This window comes from Anolis sagrei, chromosome 2 (assembly GCF_037176765.1).
Source record: "Anolis sagrei isolate rAnoSag1 chromosome 2, rAnoSag1.mat, whole genome shotgun sequence".
Lineage (NCBI taxonomy): Eukaryota > Metazoa > Chordata > Lepidosauria > Squamata > Dactyloidae > Anolis > Anolis sagrei.
The window spans coordinates 234,377,833-234,396,773 of NC_090022.1; the positions used below are offsets into that span (position 1 = coordinate 234,377,833).

At 40.3% G+C, this 18,941-nt stretch overlaps 1 protein-coding gene across 2 annotated transcripts in view; it reads right to left on the bottom strand.

Moving 5' to 3' along the window:
• Positions 1–18,941, bottom strand: part of SEMA4D (semaphorin 4D) — a 124,315-nt gene that overhangs the window by 91,179 nt on the left and 14,195 nt on the right. For both annotated transcript variants that reach the window (XM_060762028.2, XM_060762029.2), the window contains exon 2: positions 6,340–6,379. The gene's annotated coding sequence lies outside the window, so the exon portion shown is untranslated. The remainder of the gene's footprint in view (positions 1–6,339; positions 6,380–18,941) is intronic.

Here is an 18,941-nt window from a genome sequence, read left to right on the forward strand (position 1 = left end):
TTAACTTTTAATTAAGGAGTTTGAAAGGAGTAGTATTTTCCCCACATAATTTTTCCTACATATTTAATCAGTTCCCACGTGAAACAGTCTTGAACTGCTTAGAAGAGTTTGTCTTAATTTTTTTGTGCTATTTTTGGAAAACCAAAAGTAAGATGCTGAACAAGTGCTCTCTGCTACATCAATATATTGTGTGGTGAGCAAAACGTATGCATTTTGTCATCTGAATGAACAAGTTAGGAAGTCACTGACTCAGTGGTTTTGAAATATACAACTTAATACAAGCTGTCTTCTTAAAACAATGGGTTGCAAATGTGTATTCCTTGCATAGTAATTAATCCTGTATATTAAATACTTTTTTTAAATCACAAGGCAACACACACAATGACTATAAGGTAGCAAGAAAAGGAAAATCTAGCAGGTAATCCTACAACTACAAATAAATACCTATACATTACTCCAGCACAAATACGTTAATTCAAATTTTAATAGTTTTCAAACAGATTATAAAATGTCTGAGTTTGCAAAGGATTAGGTCATATGCTGAAGCCTGCAGTTTTCATCTAGCAGATGAACAGCTGCATGATGCATTCATCATTGAAGACAAGAGATTCATTTGAATTACTTGGGGGCAGGGTGTTATAGAGAAAATCAACTTCTTCCATTTACATGAATTTCCATCAAGTAACATGCCTGCCCATGAGCCAATATCACCTTTTAGTTTACCAGTTTTCAGAATATGCCTTCTTTTCCACCGCCCTGTGAATATGGTAACAGGACCAAGAATAGAGAAATCTGGTTTCCTAGCACAGGAGTCAGACAATGACTTATTTCCTGCTACTCACCCGCTCTTCTAATGCTAAATTGTAAACCTTGTGAGTACATATAAAATCCCCCCAAATTTCCAAACTAAACACAAATATGCCTCCAGTCATGCACTTTAACCACCTTCTATGTCTCGCTCATAAAGCAAATAAGGTCAATAAACCAGTGCATAGATATAAAAAGTAATTGCACTTTTACCTAAAGGGTTGTAAAATGCAATTTATTTATTCGAAAGGAGGACAATATGTTATTTTAGCTAATATAGTATGCTTAAACCAACAAAATTGAACCAGATCTTTCCATCCTTCCTCCCTCTTTCCCATAAAAAGGTCAATACAAAATGCTGCCATGCATGGATAGAAAGGGGAAGGGAGGGAAGAAACAGAGAGAATATTTGTTCTTTGTTGTGTTAAAATGATGTATTGGCAAAGAGAACAGAAATCGTTTTTTTAAAAAAAATAATTTTGGTTCATTTTACAAAGAAGTTGGCACAATGACCATTATTAAATACTTAAAACCTTTCATGCCCAGCCTTCCCCAACCTGTGGCCCACTAGATATGATAATAGACTATAATTCCTATAATGGCTGGGGAAGGTCGTTTCTTGTAGATGATTCATCTTCCTTTTAATAGTTTTGCTTCCACGTTTTGGCAAGTTTTACTCCTTTGCTCTAGTCAGCGGTTTTCAACCTGCAGGTCCCCAGATGTTTTGGCCTTCAACTCCCAGAAATCCTAAGAGCTAGTAAACTGGCTGGGATTTCTGGGAGATGTAGGCCAAAACACCTGGGGACCCACAGGCTGAGAACCACTGCTTGAGGTGTGGTCCCTCCATAGCACTGATCATAAATCAGTGGTTCTCAACCTGTGGGTCCCCAGATGTGTTGGCCTTCAACTCCCAGAAATGCTAAGAGCTAGTAAACTGGCTGGGATTTCTGGGAGATGTAGGCCAAAACACCTGGGGACTCACAGGTTGAGAACCACTGACATAAGTAAACTCATGGAAACTGAGAGCTTGACTACAACCAACTAACTCTAACCTTTATACATTCTGTAGGTGGGATTGTGCAAAGTACCAAGTCAATTTGATAAAACCCACTCACTGACTTTGATTGTGTGTACCGTTTCTCATGCACTGACATTAAGACAATCAGGCATGTTCTACATTCAGTAAAAGTGCCTACTGAATGAGTGAGCAAATCTTGTTCTTCTCTTCTAATGATCACAGAAATTAGATCCACATATTAGCGGGGCTTAGTTAAGCTCGAATACCTTGATCTAATCCAATTTAGCTTACTGAAATGCTAGTTATTCCTCTTTAACTGACATGTGGATTTCAGCTTGGACAAATTCACATTTTTGCTGAATGGCGAATGTGAAGGGTGGGGTGGGGGGTGAGTGAAGGTCTTTTTGGCCCTTAAATTAGCAGCAAGGGGCTTCCAGGGAGAGACAGAGAGTTCAATTACAATTCAAAGGCATTCTGAAGCTATTTTCTTTTCATTTCTTTAACAAAACTTTCTTAACACATACATAAAAAGATGGAAGAAATAATCAGAAAATGGGGAAGAATGCAAATTTAAGATATTATCCAGATGTCCCATAGCCTTCTTAGAAAGAGGCAGTGACTGCACAGTAGAGTGATCATCCAGAAACACCCCAAATGTGTATAACTGAAAAAGATTTACAATGTGTTTTAAATCCAATCAAGGTGGACTAAAACTCAATATCATTTTAAACCCATGATGTAAATCCATTTTCCAAAAGACCTATCTCGTAAACCAAATTAGAGGAAATTGTGGTCCTCAAAGCCTCCCTAGATATCTCCAAAGGCCTGCAACCATCCATTTTTGCTAGAAAATGCCTGAAACCTTTAAACTGCAACAAAATATATCACTGGGTCCCTTTTCCCTTACTACCTTCACTTCCCAAATCGCAAAAATCATCTGTATTTGGTCAGAATCCTGGAATCACCAATGATGCAGGATAGCTTTTCGTTATGCCAGGAATGACTGCATACCCAGGGGGGATAGTGGTGTAGGAATGCATGGACCCCCAACATTTCTCTATTGTATTCCAAACAAAGGTGCAAACTTCGTGGTTGCTATCCCATTGGTCTGCAGCTATAGTTCTTTTATCTGGAAACATACGTGTAGTTTTAAAGCCATTATATCACAAATGTCAAACACAAGGTTCACAGACTTAATATGGCCTGCCAAGTCATTTCATGTGGCCCACGAGGCTTTCAATGCAAGGGCAACATCATTATATTTATACAGTCTTAGAATTACAAATAGCCCTTTGAAGGCAACCATAAGGCTGATGTGGCCCTTGGTGAAAATGTGTTTGACATCCTGGCACTGTATCTGCTTAATATCAAGGGTAGCAAATGTAAGAATAATGGATTTGAGGTTAGGATTTTCCTACACATGCGAGGACGCTGAAGCAAAATTACTTAATAGAAAAAAAAACTTGATGATCCAACACAGGGGAAGAATTTTAGGACCATTAAACAAATGGCCATAGTGTTCCTGAAAGAAAAGTGTTTCTTGCTGTGTTCAGTTATTTGTAACTTATGGTGACCCTAAGCTGGCTTTATCATGGCGTTTTCTGAAGCTGAGAGAGGATGACGTGCACAAAGTCACCAAAGCTTATGTTTCTCAGCCTTATTAACCCTAAATGTGCTGCCACATGCATCCAGAAAAAACCCAGACAAATGAAGAAACTTGAATCCGCTCTTTGGCGGTGTCTTCCGTTTCATCAACAAAGAAAAGGGGGGGGGGGAGGGAGAATTACTTTTAATTCTTTTAAGTACCTGGCAGTCAATGTCCCAGCTGCACAGGATGAGCTATTCAGAGATATGTTTCAACAACACGCATATAAACCAAGGTGTACTAAAATTAACACATTTAAAAATAGACGTCTCCTGGTTAGTCGGTATGTATCTGCAAGCGCTGCATGAGTTGAGCTGACACATAAACGTGTAGAAACACTTCCCGCAGATCCACATGATTGAAAGCCTATAATGATTCAAAGCTTACTACACAAGGCAGTCTAGCTTTTCTAAGAAGTAGGAGAAAGAAAATAAGGAGGGGGGAGTAGAAGTGAAAGACCAAGGTATTTATAGACCCAGAATTTAGATGCATACTCCAGTTTGTTAAGTCTTCCCTATGCAAAAATGATGAAAAATAAATACTATTAGTTTTTATGGCACCCACACCTTTCTTCCAGTTTTTGGATGCATAATTCTTCATGATCACTGAGATGGCTGCTCTCCATGCAACCGGAGCCAACAGCTGATGGATTTTTAAGATGCCAGTGCTTTTAATTATCTTCTCCACTGTCCTTTTGTCACTGCTTCTGGCTCTATAAAACAACCTGCTTCGCATATTGGATGGATTCCAAGGTTAAAGCAAACCATGATTTAATGTTTAAAGCAACAGGAGTATTCTCGTGCCTCCTCTCTCTCCCCTCTGCTGCCTCAAGGAGACATTCAACATTTCTACTTCTACCTTTTCATTTACTACAGCTGGTAACGTCATACACAACTGAAGAAGGTGCAGGCAACCTAGTGACTTCTAGATGTTTTCAGATACAGCCCAACAAACCCGAACACACACACAAGCCTGGAAGATACTGGAAGGACCTTTGTTTGGATAAAATAACCAGATTTTCATCTGTACTGGAAAGGCTTGACCATAACAACAACAACAACAACAACAACAACAACAACAACAACAACGGCAATAATACCAACAACAACTTTATTTTTATATCCTGCCACTATCTCCCTGAAGGGACTCGGGGCAGCTTACAAGCGGGACCAAACCCAATAATAACAAGCTAAGCAAATAAAAAATACATTTAAAAGCACAGTAAACATACAAAAACTAATTAAACAATTAAAACAGTAAAGTATAAAAATAATTAAAATAAATGAAAAACCAACCTCAATAACCAGAAACAGACTATCATGTGCATATCAAGATTAGAAAGGGCAGGGGCATGTGCAGAAATAGATTATAGGGCAGGCTTAAGTAGTTGAGGGGGGAAAGGAAGGGGCCTGAGGCTGTTAGGAATTGTGGGAGTTGAAATCCAAAACACCTGGAGGGCTGAAGTTTGCCCGTGCCTGTTATAGGGCTAGGGACATGCTGAGTTCAATCTGAAGTTAATTAGGTCTGGACAATCATAGACAGGGGCGTAGTCATTTGCAAATGCACATTGGAATATCCATGTTTTAAGGTCCCTGCGGAAGGTAGTCAGAGTGGGTGCTAGTGTAATCTCCCTGGGGAGAGAGTTCCAGAGTTGGAGGGCCACCATTGAGAAGGCCCTCACTCATCCCCACCAATCGAGCTTGTGTCGGTGGCGGGAGCAAGAGAAGGGCCTTCCCAGCAGATCTTAGGGTCCACACCAATCATAGGGGAAAATGCGGTCGCAAATATAGGCAGGACCTAAACGGTTTAGGGCTTTGTAGGTGATAACCTAAACTTTGAATTGGGATCGGAAACTTATCGGCAACTAGTGGAGTTGTTTTAATAGGGGCGAACATCAGCAGATCATTACTATAAACTGTGACCTTCTATCCAGTTGTTACATATCCTGCTTTTGCATCCACAATTCGTGTGTTTGCAGAGCAATCCAAGGCATGTCTAATCATACGCCCATTTCCATTGTGTTCAGCGAGTCTTACTCTCATGTAACAGTGGACAAGGTTGCAGCACTATTTAGTTAAGAAAGCACCACAGGGAAAAATGTTAAGTTAGGGATGCAAATGAAATGTTTTCAACCTGCAATACTAGGCAGCACCTAATTTTGATATTTTGATTTGCATGTGGCCGCGTGTGCCCTAAGTCTGCTTGAAAAGAGGAATTGCTTCTTACAATTTCTATGCTCCAGCAGTACTAAGCAAATACAACTGCTTTTCACACAGTGCGTTCTACAGTAAGATGTTGGTAAGTCTCACGCAGTTCTTTGTCACACTGCAGATCAATCTGAAGCAAGAGCATGAAGCAAAAGCCTTCTAGGCAACAGTGAGAGATTTGCTGTCAAGTGGAAAGCCCTCTGAGAAAAGAATGACAGCATTCCAAAGCTTGATGCATTTTAAATCCCATGCAGGCTAAACTGGATTTAGGATCAATATGACTTTCTTTAAAGCAAAGCTAATCTAATACAAAGGAGAAAGGGCAAACATACAATGTGAGTGTAAGGGTACTGGTGGCCATAGGCACAAGCGACTCAAATTATTATGTTAGATCTGGTACAGGGTTTTATATGTCAATCAATAATTTAAACTTCACAAAAACAAGTAGAAATATATAGACTGACCATAGTTACATCAAAGGGAAATTCAATAAGAAGAAAGACTCTATGGAGTACTGCAGCATTTCTTCTAAAGGAGCCTATCTGGGCAACGGTTTCATGTCCTGATCAGCATGCACGTTTACTCAGAAGTATATCGTCTTGTGTTTTGATGCATAATGCAAGCATAGGATTTCTAACTAAATAGCATACTAGTTAACTCACCGTGAAGATCAGATGACTGTTTATGAGGCTTAATGAATATCTGTAGGGAGAGAAAAAGAGAGCTTAATTGGTCTTTATTCTTTCAATTTTCCCCCCTTCTGGGCTCCATATCACAATTCCTATCTTTCTGAAAATGATTCCCTGGGATTCCCGCTGGAAGGAGTCGGTGTCATGCCCTAATCACTTGCAGGAAAGGTGAGTGATGGGAAGCACTTTCACCTTTTCCCTTGGGCAGTCACACTCTCACTCTGTGCCACGGAAAAATACGTGCCTAGAATTCAAATCAATGCTTTACTGCAATATTCACCTCTAGAAATGGAACTGACAGGGTAGCAGGCAAAGACAGAAAATCCTGCATTTCATTCCTGAGACTGCTGATTTTTTTAAGCTACTTGTCAAGCATTGCCTAAATCCACGATTACACATTTATCAAGTAAAAGCCAGTCTAGAGCCTTGCAAAACACCAGGTATGTTTTCCATCTGATTAATATGCGGTTCTCATGCATGATGAAATTTGCATAAGATTCTGGAGATCATGTCAACAACATTACCTTGTGGGCAAATATTTAATACCTATACTCACAAAATGTAGTAAATATAGCAAAGCAACACTATTTAATCATGAGCAAACAGTGTGGAAAATACATTGCATATGCCTGGGCTTCAGTGTCTGCAAAGCAGTACTGAGGACAGTATGACCCCCATATCCATGGAGGATATGTTGCAAGCCCCCGCTCCCCCTGAACCTTTGATATTTGACTATACATAGAAGCTGTTAACCCAAGCTTCTGTCAACCTAGCAATGCAAAAACATGCAAATGTGAGTAGATCAATAGGTACCGCTTCTGCGGGAAGGTAACAGCATTCCATGCAGTCATGCCGGCCACATGACCTTGAAGGTGTCGATGGACAACACTGGCTCTTCAGCTTAGAAATGGAGATGAACACCATCCCTTAGAGATGGACATGGCTAAACTTAATGTCAAAGGGAAACCTTTTCCTTTACCTTATACATGGGTAGGACACATACCACAGAATTTTACTGGCAAAGTTAGAGACTGTCATAAGCACATCCAGTAGGGGCATTTTTTAAAAAAAACATGGCTAAGCAAAACCCATGGATATTAAATCAGTGGATAAGGATGCCACACTGCATTTCTAATAAGTTTTGGTACTGTATTTTTGTGCAGTTTGTAATGAAGACTTTTGCTTGGTGCTCTGAATAAACTGCCATCATAGATGACAAATTATCTTGACTTTCTGATCATGACTCTTGATGTGAAATGACTGTAAAGTGAATAAAGCCCAATATTCAATTGGAGGAATTCTGGAGTTTCCAGCTGCAAACACACTGAATACTGCCAATCTCTTAACTGCGCTCTTACAAATCAAGACAGGATGCCAAATTATAGACTTCATCCCTTCTCACACAAATTTGTTCTCTCCCGTACTTTCTTTGCCAGAGTTAAACACAATTTAGCTTTTCAACTACAGTATGAAAAGAAAGTTTGAACTTAGATACGGTTAAAGCTGGCTAGAGTTACCGATTTGAACTATGCAGACCTAACACTGCATTGCTTATTCTGGCAAGAGAAATGTTGGTAGAATTCAGACAGGATCTTTTCAGATTGTCATGGTAGTGAAATTTTCTATATTGTGACTACATTGGGCACAATAATCCTCCAAATACTCCTCTGCTGATTTTGATATGAGGTATTTGTTCAATTATTTGTGATGTTGATTTGATTAGATAATTTCATGGAGGCCAATGTCGTCGTCATCATCATCATCAATAACAACAACTACTACTACTACTACTTTATTTTTATATCCTGCCTCCAGCTCCCCAAAGGGACTTGGGAGGGCTTACAAGGGACATGCCCAGCAAATACAAATTAAAAACAAGCACAAAAATACAGTCAACATCTAAAAACAATAAAGCATTATAATCAGACAACATCATAAACCAATATCATGGCTGACAACAATAGTGGGTTCAGGATCAGAATTCCTAGAAGTGGTTATTGCAATGTAGAGCCAAGGCAAGTGCTACAAATAAGAATAGTACGTGTATGCCACCTCCAGTATCAAAGGCAGTATGTTGGAGAATGCAAAATAAAACATGAAGTTGTCCTCCTGGACCCTTTCCCATTATGAGAGCCTAGGTTGACATGAAATTGACCTGATACTTGCTATACTTGAGCACCTGAGTGAAACTGTTTACCAAAACACATGGAGTTTTCCCCTTACTGAGAAATATGCGAATTTCATCAATGATTATGCTGGTGAATTACCAAGATTAACCATGAACGGAAAGAGAGAGAAAGAAAATGCGTCATTTGTTAAAGCAGTTTTGTTGGGATAACACTTCTGAACATTTCCTCCCACAGCATCCTGTTAAATGGAAAAATGAAATGCAACACATACTAACAAAACTGAAAAGATGCAGATATCTTAAAAGTAAAACATGCAAGGACAAAGGCCATGCCACTGACAATAAAACATGAAAAGATGAAACTGAAAGGCACAAGTGTCCAAGGTCTAAAATCTAGAAGGGCCACAGGTGTCAGTTTCTCTTGGCGTAGCTTCTGAGAAGATATTTGCATGAGCCCTCTGCTTTGGAAAGGGAAGTAGACTGAGAAACCCGTTTTCTTACACCAAGCGCTATGGGGACTTTCCTAGACCTTTGGTAGCCCAGATGGGAAGCCTTACCATGCTGTATTGGGACTAAGTTGTGTGTTAAGTCTTAGCCTTGTAGCAGCTCTAGCTTGGACTAAGAAGATGGAAATTCACTTGACTGCAAAGGTTCACCAAGTAAGACAGGGAGAGTCGTGGACTCTCATTCTGAATTTCATTGCAAACCTGTGGTCTTTGTAATAGAATGGAGAGGAGCAAAGTCTTTAAAACGGCTAGTAGGCTTGTGCACAGATTTGGAGTTTTTGGTTCCCTTCAGCCAATTCAGCTTTTTTGGCATGACCATAATGGTAAGGGCCCAGCCATCACGTTTTTCATCAGTGACGGGACCACATGGCAGCCAATTATGGTTCCTCCTCGCCTATTCAGCATCATGCAGCACACAAAAAGGCTGCATGCTGCTTGCATGGGGTTTCCCTATGATGCCTGCTTGTTGGGTCAATCTGAATAGAAGAACACCGTAACGTGTCTCACGCACTGCTTCCTTAACCCTGTTGCTCAAACCCAGACTTCCTTGAAAGGAAGAAAAAAAGAGTCCCAGGAAAGGTGCTTCCTGAACCCCGTTACTGAAACCCAGACTCCCTTGAAGGCAAGAAAGGGAAGGATCCCAGGAATGGAAAGGGAAGCCTTGTAAGTTCCCCAGTGTTGACAATTTATTTATTTATTTATTTATTTACGATATTTATAGCCTGCCTTTCTCAGCCACACAGCGACTCAAGGCGGGTTACAGATTGGCACAATTCAATGTCAGGCACTCATAAAAGTGCCATTAAAAACAATCAACATTACAATATAAAACATATATAAAAACCGTTAAAGCATATAATCATTGGTGTCATCCTGTTAAAAATGTTATCCAGTAACATCATCTGGCCATTCCATGTTCATCATTCATAGTTCCATGTTATCTATTTTGCTACATTCTCAAAAGCTTGCTCAAAGAGCCAGGTCTTTGCTTTTTTCCAGAAAGTCAGAAGGGAGGGGGCTGATCTAATATCCTTGGGGAGGGAGTTCCATAGCCGGGGGCCATCACTGAGAAGGTCCTGCCCTTCGTCTCTGCCAATCGCACTTGCGAGGCAGGCGGGATTAAGCGCAGGGCCTCCCCAGACGATCTTAAGCTCCTAGATGGTTCATAGGAGGAGATACGTTCAGACAGGTAAGCTGGGCCGGAATCGTTTAGTTGGGAGGATCTTCCCAGATCTTTCAGCTGCCTAGCCTATATATATACTTCCATTAGCTGACTTTGGGAGGCTCCTGAAAAATGGATCTGGGTGCCCAATGAAATTCGGATGCCAAAACCAGATTGCCTTCCAGCCAAATTGCACAAGCCTAATGGCTAGGTTTACATGTTCCTTAGGAGAATGGACATATGTCAAAATAAATACTTCATTACATTTTAAAAAACATAATTAATGTAATTATTTCTACAAACAGTTATCTCATTTATTTTGTTTTTGCAATTATTATATGTACCAAGCCAATTAATGGTTATTCCCATAATGTGTTGTTAAAAGTATCTGACTAGCTCAATTTTTAAGCCAAAATCCTAGACACAAAGCAGCTTGGATTTCCCACCTCTGTGGCCTCCCCTCCTTTTCTTGTCTAGCTCTCTCGTGAGTACTATCCCCATCACTGAAACAGGATTTTGAGTGCTTGAATTTCAAGCTCTCAGTTTAGTTGCTTTGTCTGCCTGCCAAAGAGCTAAGTAGAGCATTACGGTCAAAGTCCAAAGGCTCTATATAACAAAGATTTAAGTCGAAGTAATGATAGCAGATGTGTACATACTGTGGGATCTGAGCTAAAAACACAAAAATGTGTAGTTTAATTCTAATGAGAAATGCTGTTTGTTGCACTAAATGTAAGTAAACAAACAAACATTTCTCTCTTCCTTCCTTTTCCCACTGGCTGAAACCTCTACTATGTCTCAATTCTGTATTCAGCTATTGGCATAGGAACAATGAGGCACTGGATCAAGCACTAGATTTTCGGCACTGGCATAAGGAGCAAGAGCAGCTGGTAAACATGGGGAAAGACCACCTAAGTCTGGGAAAACTGACCTGAAGCATGCTTGGAAGGGATGAAAATGCCCACGATGCGGCCAAGCCAAGAAGCTATCTGCTCATCCTGTTCCATTGTTTCATGACTAATTAGCATCAATGTCTAAAAATTGAGGCTCTTGAATAATCATCCTCACTAGTTCTGAAACACAAAGTCCCTTCTCATTCATAGCCAAATGGTTGTAGAGTGCTTGAGCTACAGTAGGAAACATAGGCTAGATGTGAGCAGATGGTGTTGAGGTCCAGGAGGACAATAACTCAAGAGAAGAATATGACTTAGTGCTTGAGCGTCCCTGATTTCTTGACATGGATCAGAATCCTGTTGGTCATTTTCCTCCAATGTTGCAGAAGCAGAGCTGCTCACAGTTGCCATTATACACATGCACGGTCATATGCACACAGATATGCCTGCACATGTGGCTGCTTATGTGCATTCAAGATACACTCATTCAGTTGTGCAACTCTGATATTTAAAACAATGGTTGCATAGCACAATCTGTGTAAAGCTACAGGGGAAGGATAATGCTACACAGCTCTGATGTAGGACTTCAGCTATGATCTTATGTTCGTCTCAGCATAGAAATGTGTGAGACCCATCTCTTGGGTTTCAAACTAAAAAGTAGCTTGATCTTGTTAATATCCCCATTGCTCAGAGGAAACTTATACATATACAATTGTTCAGTTTATTACACAAGCTAGTAATACATGTATGTAAAACTCCTCTCCATGGATGAAGAAGAGGGCACAGAAGGACCACATTGGCTCCAGGAAGCAGCCTCCTCTCCACGTGCCAAATCCAATGGGAAGCCCAGCTGCAGGGAGCTATACGCTTCTCTTGGCAGACAAAGGAGTCCTACCTAGGCAAGGAGAAGTGACAGAAGCCCAGCTGTATTTGGGTTGCTGTGAGTTTTCCGGGCTGTATAGCCATGTTCCAGAAGCATTATCTCCTGACATTTCACCCACATCTATGGCAGGCATCCTCAGAGGTTGTGAGGTTTGTTGGAAACAAGGCAAGTAATGCTTATGTATTTGTGGAATGTCCAGGGTGGGAGAAAAATACTCTTGTCTGTTTGAGGCAAACGTGAATACTGCAACTGATCACCTTGATTAGCATTGAATAGTCTTGTAGCTATTACTCCTGGGGGAATAATAATAACAACAATACTTTATTTATATTCTGCTCTATCTCCCCAAAGGGAATAAGAACACATCCAAAGGGACTCAGGGCGGAGTCCTTTGTTGGGAGGTGATTAGCTGGCCCTGATTGTTTCTTGTCTGGAGTTCCCCTGTTTTTGAATGCTGTTCTTTATTTACTGTTATGATTTTAGAGTTTTTTTTTAATGCTGAGAGCCAGATTTTGTTCATTTTCATGGTTTCCTCCTTTCTGTTGAAATTGTCCACATGTTGGGGATTTCAATGGCTTCCTTGTGTAGTCTATCATGGTGGTTGTTAAAGTGGTCCAACAATTCTTCATTCTCCAATAATACGTTGTGTACAAATTGGTTCATCAAGTGCTTTGCTATGGCTAACTTCTCTGATTTTGGGCACAAATAAGTGTATGATTTGGGGCAGCCAGACCTCCAAAAAAAGGGTGCTGCATTTGGGAGCTCAAAGCAGACAGTCTGCACCCAGGCATGTGAGTCTTCCCTTCAGCTACTCTTCCTTCCATAGGACAGCAAGTGGCAGTTCCAGATTTTACGTGATTTTATATAAGTCCTAGTAGACACATGCAATACATGTGTCTACTGTACTAAAATCACATTAAACATTTTTGTACATAAGCAGATGCCCATAGTGGCAGCATTTTTCATAATCTTCCAAAAGTGTAGATTTTCTAAAACAAAAACAAAAACAAAAAACAAAAACAAAACCAGAATAACTGGCACTGTATTGCCTAGGATATGAGCCAAGCCAGTAAAGGAAGTGGACAGAGCCATTCTGCCAAAGGGATGCAAAGTTAATAAAGCTGACCATTAAAGAACAGAAGCTATTCACTACTTTCTGAGGGTTTCCCCCAACCATTTCCTGTAGAAAGTTTTAGTACAGGGAAAGTGTTAGAAAAAGTCTCTGTGGAATAATTAGACATGAGCATGTATTGTTTGATGACTCATAAAAGTGTTTTTACAAAGTCTATTGAGGTGAAAAAGAGAAAAGGTATTCAGCAAACCACTTTTTCCTTGATAAACCACCTACAGAAGTAGGAAAGTGAACAGCAAATAGATCCCAGCCGTGTCAGCCTTAAAATAAATGGGCAAAATGTAGACATTATCCTCCAGATAAGAATTTTATATCTCAAAATGACGTTTTCTTTCAGTCTCCAAATTTCTAGCATTCCAGAGTGAGAAACTGAAAAACTGTCGACAACAGTATGTGCTGTGTTCACATTCCCTTCTAACTTTTGACTGCCCCTTTTCTTTGGATGCTTGAATTGTATTTCAATCTAAAGGCACAAATGACGCATTAAATTACTGAAATGCTATAAATGTTGGGACTTAAGATGAATTCTTATTGAAGAGGCAATGCCTACATTTTTCCCTTCCCCAATATATAAAAGTGGCCTCTCTGAGCTACAGAGATATAAAAATCTTAATTTTCATTACTATATGGATGGATATAGAAATCTTAATATTCATTACTATATGAAAGATTCCCAAACACAGGCCATTAAAGATGCCAGTAACCATTCAGTCCCAGGTGAGCATATTTATTTCGAGTGATACCTAGCCTTCTGACCCACATAATCCAATTTAAGGTTATTTAGCACCCCAAACAGTAAGAATCCAAAAGTGTCACTAAAATCAATTATATACTACATCATAAACAACAGCACAACTGATGGGTGAGGACTGATGCAGATGCCAGGCAATATTTTAAAATGCTCAGTATCGTATCTGAATATCAAACTTGCTAGGCCACTCTGTAGAAGAAATTCCAAAATTTGGATGCTACAAACCTCCCAAAATATCCTTTATTGTATTCCTATTAACGACACCTTTAAAAGCACAGTGATCCTTCTGCATTTGCAAGTTTGATTTTTCCAGATTTGATTATTCATGGATTTCTTTAAAATGTCTTGCCTAGAATCTCTAGGCCCTCCAGGACATAACTATGGTCGGTTTCCAGTGGAGGTTGACCAGATTCATGCTGGAGGAACTAAAACTTCCCAGGGAGGTGTTCTCTTATGTTAAAAAATAAACATTTTTATTCACAGTTTTCCCTTTCATGGGGATCCTGTGCTTCTTACTTAGGCGATCCCTTGTTGTCCAAGTATGATGGCCTTCCAAGTGCAGTGTCTTGGCAGTGGATATGTAGGTGACTGTGGAGCCCTACGAGCAACCCGCACAACTTGGTGAACAATAGTTGGCTTCTTTATGTCAAAGTGAATGTTTTTAACTTATTGATGTTAGGATCTTGTGTTGTTTTGATATTTGTCTGTTTATGGAGGTATTGAATGTTCGCCGTTGTATGTTGGAATCTGCCGAGTCCCCTTGGGGAGATAAATAGAGTTACTCTTGTTGTTGTTGTTGCTATTTTGACCCGCATGTTCTTTCACAGTGAGAACATCGATTTCCAGGTGGAAGGCGGTCCTGATCAGGGTTGATTTGACGTTTCTCCCTTTCGCCCTTCATTCATGCCTCTTCAAATTCTGCAGCACTGCTAGTCACAGCTGACCTTCTGTTAGAGTGCTCAAGGGCCAGGGCTTCCCAGTTCTCAGTGTCTATGTCATAGTTTTAAAGGTTACCTTTAAGCCCATCTTTAAATCTCTTTCCCTGCCCACCGAAATTCCATTTTCCATTCTTGAGTTGGGAGTATAGTAACTGCTTTGGTAGACGGTGATTGCATGTTCAGACAACGTGGCCAGTCCAGCAGAGTAGATGGCACAGGAGCATCGCTTCAATGCTGGTAGTTTTTGCTTCTTCCAGTATGCCGATATTTGTCCTGTGACTCTAATGTCAGTCAAGGAGTGATGGTAAATGGATCAGGGTATTAGCTGCTGAACACCGTTGTGTAGGCACATTCATCAGCATTCACCTTTTATATGGTACTTGTTGGAACCCAAGGGACCACTGCTATGCACATCTGCTTGGCTTCAGCAATGACACAACATCAAATGCCCCAAGTTTATAAGGATGAAATGCTTACTCAGAAAGAAAATTCCATCAGCATTGCTTCCCGCAACAGAAAGAGTTGTCATTGGCAAATCATTCCTTTCATACAATTCTTTTCACTATGGAAACTTTCTAAGATAGTGGGCCTAATTACAGTATCCAAATTCAATTAGTCTCCTGAGAAATCCAGCTGAACAAGAAGCTGACATAATAGCTATCATTTAACTGTATTTAATATCCTGCAAAATATAAGCGGTATTTTCATACTGGAAAAACTCTAACATGTTTGAAAGCTGAACTATCCATTAAATGATAAAACACTGTTTCCATTATGTTTGCAGGGTTAACATTATTCAATTAATCAGGATTAAGGAACTGCAGAATTTTTCATGAAGCAATCCCCCTCTACCCAAAACAAAACAAAACTACAACAGCTCTCAGCAAATTCTGTAAGCATAATGTAGGCTAAGTAAACAGAGCTTTCATGATAGTGACACAGGGGTGCATCTACACTGTAGAATCAATGCACTTTGAATCCACTTAAAACCCATTGCTTAGTGAAATTAAATAATAAAACATGTAGTTCTACTGAGTTTTTCGCCCTCTCTTCCAAGGAGTGCTGGTGCTTCATCAAATTACAGACCCCAGAATTCAAGAACGCTGAGCCATGGCAGGTAAAGTGGTGTCAAACTGCATTCGTTTTATCAGTGCTTCCCAACCAGTACTCCTCAAGAACTAAAATATGGTCCACAATCTCACCATTACTACATCGTGGCAATGAGAGCGACTGGTGTGACGGTGATAGATTAGACTGGTACAGAAAGAAACAAATGCCAATTTTACAATGGAGAAAAGATGTAGTGGGTGACAAAAGGGAGACTGATTCTGTTTCTGTATATCAGAGTCTGCGTCTATATAGTAGAACAGTGGTTCCCAACATTTTTTTTGATCAGGGACCACTTTGACCAGCGATCACTCTCCAACATTAGTACCAAAAGGGTTACGAATCAGTTTTTGGTCAACTTTAGATTTGGTTTGGTTATTTGGGGTGCTGATTCAGAAAACTGCATTAGATAGACCACATCTGCTCTAGTTACTGATACAGAACATATGCCATCCAGTAGTCGCCATCTACACGCCCAAAGAAAACCGTATTTCATAAGCCTTAGCACAATAAGAGGGTTTTGCAAGACCAGTAGCTCTTGTTGCAACGGTGTAGTAACGGTGAGGCCATGGACCACATTTTAGTTCTTGTGGACCACTGGTGGTCCACAGACCACAGGTTGGGAATCACTGTTGTAGAATTAGCACCACTTTGACACCTCTTTAGCCATGCTTAAATACTATGGTATCTTGGGAGTTTCAGTTGCATGATAGATCAGCACTCTTTGCCAGAGGAGGCTTGTAAAACTATAACTCTCATGATTTCCTAGTATTGAGCCACAGCAATTAAAGTGGTGTCAAGCTCCATTAATTCCATGGCACAGATGTGCCCTATTTTAGTGTCTGTGTTTGGGGAGAGGTGTCATGTAAAAAAAACAACCCTACATTTATAAAGAAAGCAACTATTTCTTTTCATCTCTCAGTTTCACTTTGTCCCCGAGAATGTTTCCAAAATACTCTGAACAGGAGTGGTTCTGGATATTTCTTGAAATTCGTGTATGGTCATGAATCAGTTATATTCAGACAAGGAAGCTGCTTTTGGAGATCATTCTAATTACTAAAATAAGCAAGTCTAGTCCATCTGTAAAAAAACAAGCCTGAGTGAAATGTTTACAGTTTGGCATTATCAACTTTATCTATTCCTTGGGGCATTTTGCTGTGCACTGTCAATTTTTTTTTAAGTACATGCTTAAAAGGGCCTTGAAAACAAATGTATAGGAAAGTTGCACATGTGCATTCAAACTGCTTTCTCCATATTTAAAATCAGGAAATGGCCCAAACCATCCAAAGGACACTACTGTAGATTGAGATGGGTTGTTTTCTTAAAGAAGAAACTGCCACAGATACACTCCAGCAGTGCCATATTTTCAACAATGCAAACAAAGTAACATGTAGCACAGGTTCTCACCTGACATTTTCAGTTCCGACAGGATGTGTCAGAGCAGCATCTGCCAACAGAGCTGCCCAAAATAGCTGTGCTGCCAACCCTAGAGGAAACCTGATCACATGTATCAATGTAGAGTACTCTCTCATATTCAGGCTTAATACTACTCTGAATATTTCACTGAAAGTTGACTATGCTAGCCATATCACTGAAGCCAGTCTTTTTCATTGTCAAAACAAAAACAAAATCCTGCAGTAAAGACACCTGATCCTGGTTGTACAGCCACTACTGAATAGGTACGGGTTTTCAGACTCTCTTCTCTAAGGGACAGCTGGGAAAGCCAGTTTGATGGGTACTAAAGACATTATAAACAAGAGAAGCATGTCTCCAGGAGGAAAACTTGTGTGCACAATATTACATGGAAGAATAGATATCCCCAACTGTAATACAGATGATTTTGTTCCAGATTTCCTGGGCTAGATAGGGGTGGGCAACTATGTAGGGATGGGTCTCAACCCTCGTCTTCAGAAGCTTGTATTCACCTGTTGACGCCTTTCGTAGGGGCCTAAAAACATGGCTCTTCGAGCAGGCCTTCAACTGAATGTATTAAATGACACTGGAATGAACTAGGACTATGAATTTTGGCTATGACCCCAGGACTTGACGAAGCGGATTTTTAGTATATGTATATGTTATGTTGTATCTGTCTGGTCTGTATCGTCTTGATTCACTGTACACTGTCTTCTTTGTCGTTGTTCACCGCCCCGAGTCGCCCTCGGGCTGAGAGGGGCGGTCAATAAATGCAAGAAATAAATAAATAAATAAATAAATAAATAAATTACATAGAGTTTTCCAAGGTAAGGAATATTCAGGGGTGGTTTTGCTAGTCTCTACCTTCCCTGGTAGCGCAGCGGGTTAAATCACTTAGCTGCTGAACTGGCTGACTGAAAAGTTGGTGGTTCGAATGTGGGGAGCGGGGAGAGCTCCTGCTGTTAGGCCCAGCTTCTCCCAACTTCGCAGTTCGAAAAGATGCAAATGTGAGTAGATCTATAAGTACCGCTTTGGCAGGAAAGTAACGGTGCTCCATGCAGTCATGCTGGCCACCTGACCTTGGAGGTGTCTATGGACAATGCTGGCTCTTTGGCTTAGAAATGGAGATGAGCACCACCCTCCAGAGTCAGACATGACTAGACTTAATGTTAAGGGGAAACATTTACCTTTACCTTTTTACTTCTGAAAAAGTACACCTACTATTCCTTGGTGGTGTCCCGTTCAAGTACTAACCAGAGATGACCCTGCTTAGCTTCCAAAATCAGACAGGATTGGTTGTCTTTCACTAAGTCAGTCTTTATTTAGAACACTTTTCTTCAATTTCTCTTCCAGACAACTTATAAACAACCATAGAAAGGATGCGACTATAAATCTGTCAAGGGCCTTTCTGATCCCTGTCCTTGTGTGCCAAGAAAACAAGCATCATAAAACACTCCCAGGCCTTCAACAGGTATTAGAATGCCCCAGACATATTTCACTGATGTATCACTTTATTATTGTGTGCCTTCAAGTCATTTCCGACTCATGGCTGACCCTAAGGTGAACCTAGCACGGCTTTCTTTGGCAAGATTTGTTCCGAGGGAGTTTGCCTTTGCCTTCCTCCAAAGATGAAGGAGTGTGCCCTGCCCAAGATAATCCAATGGA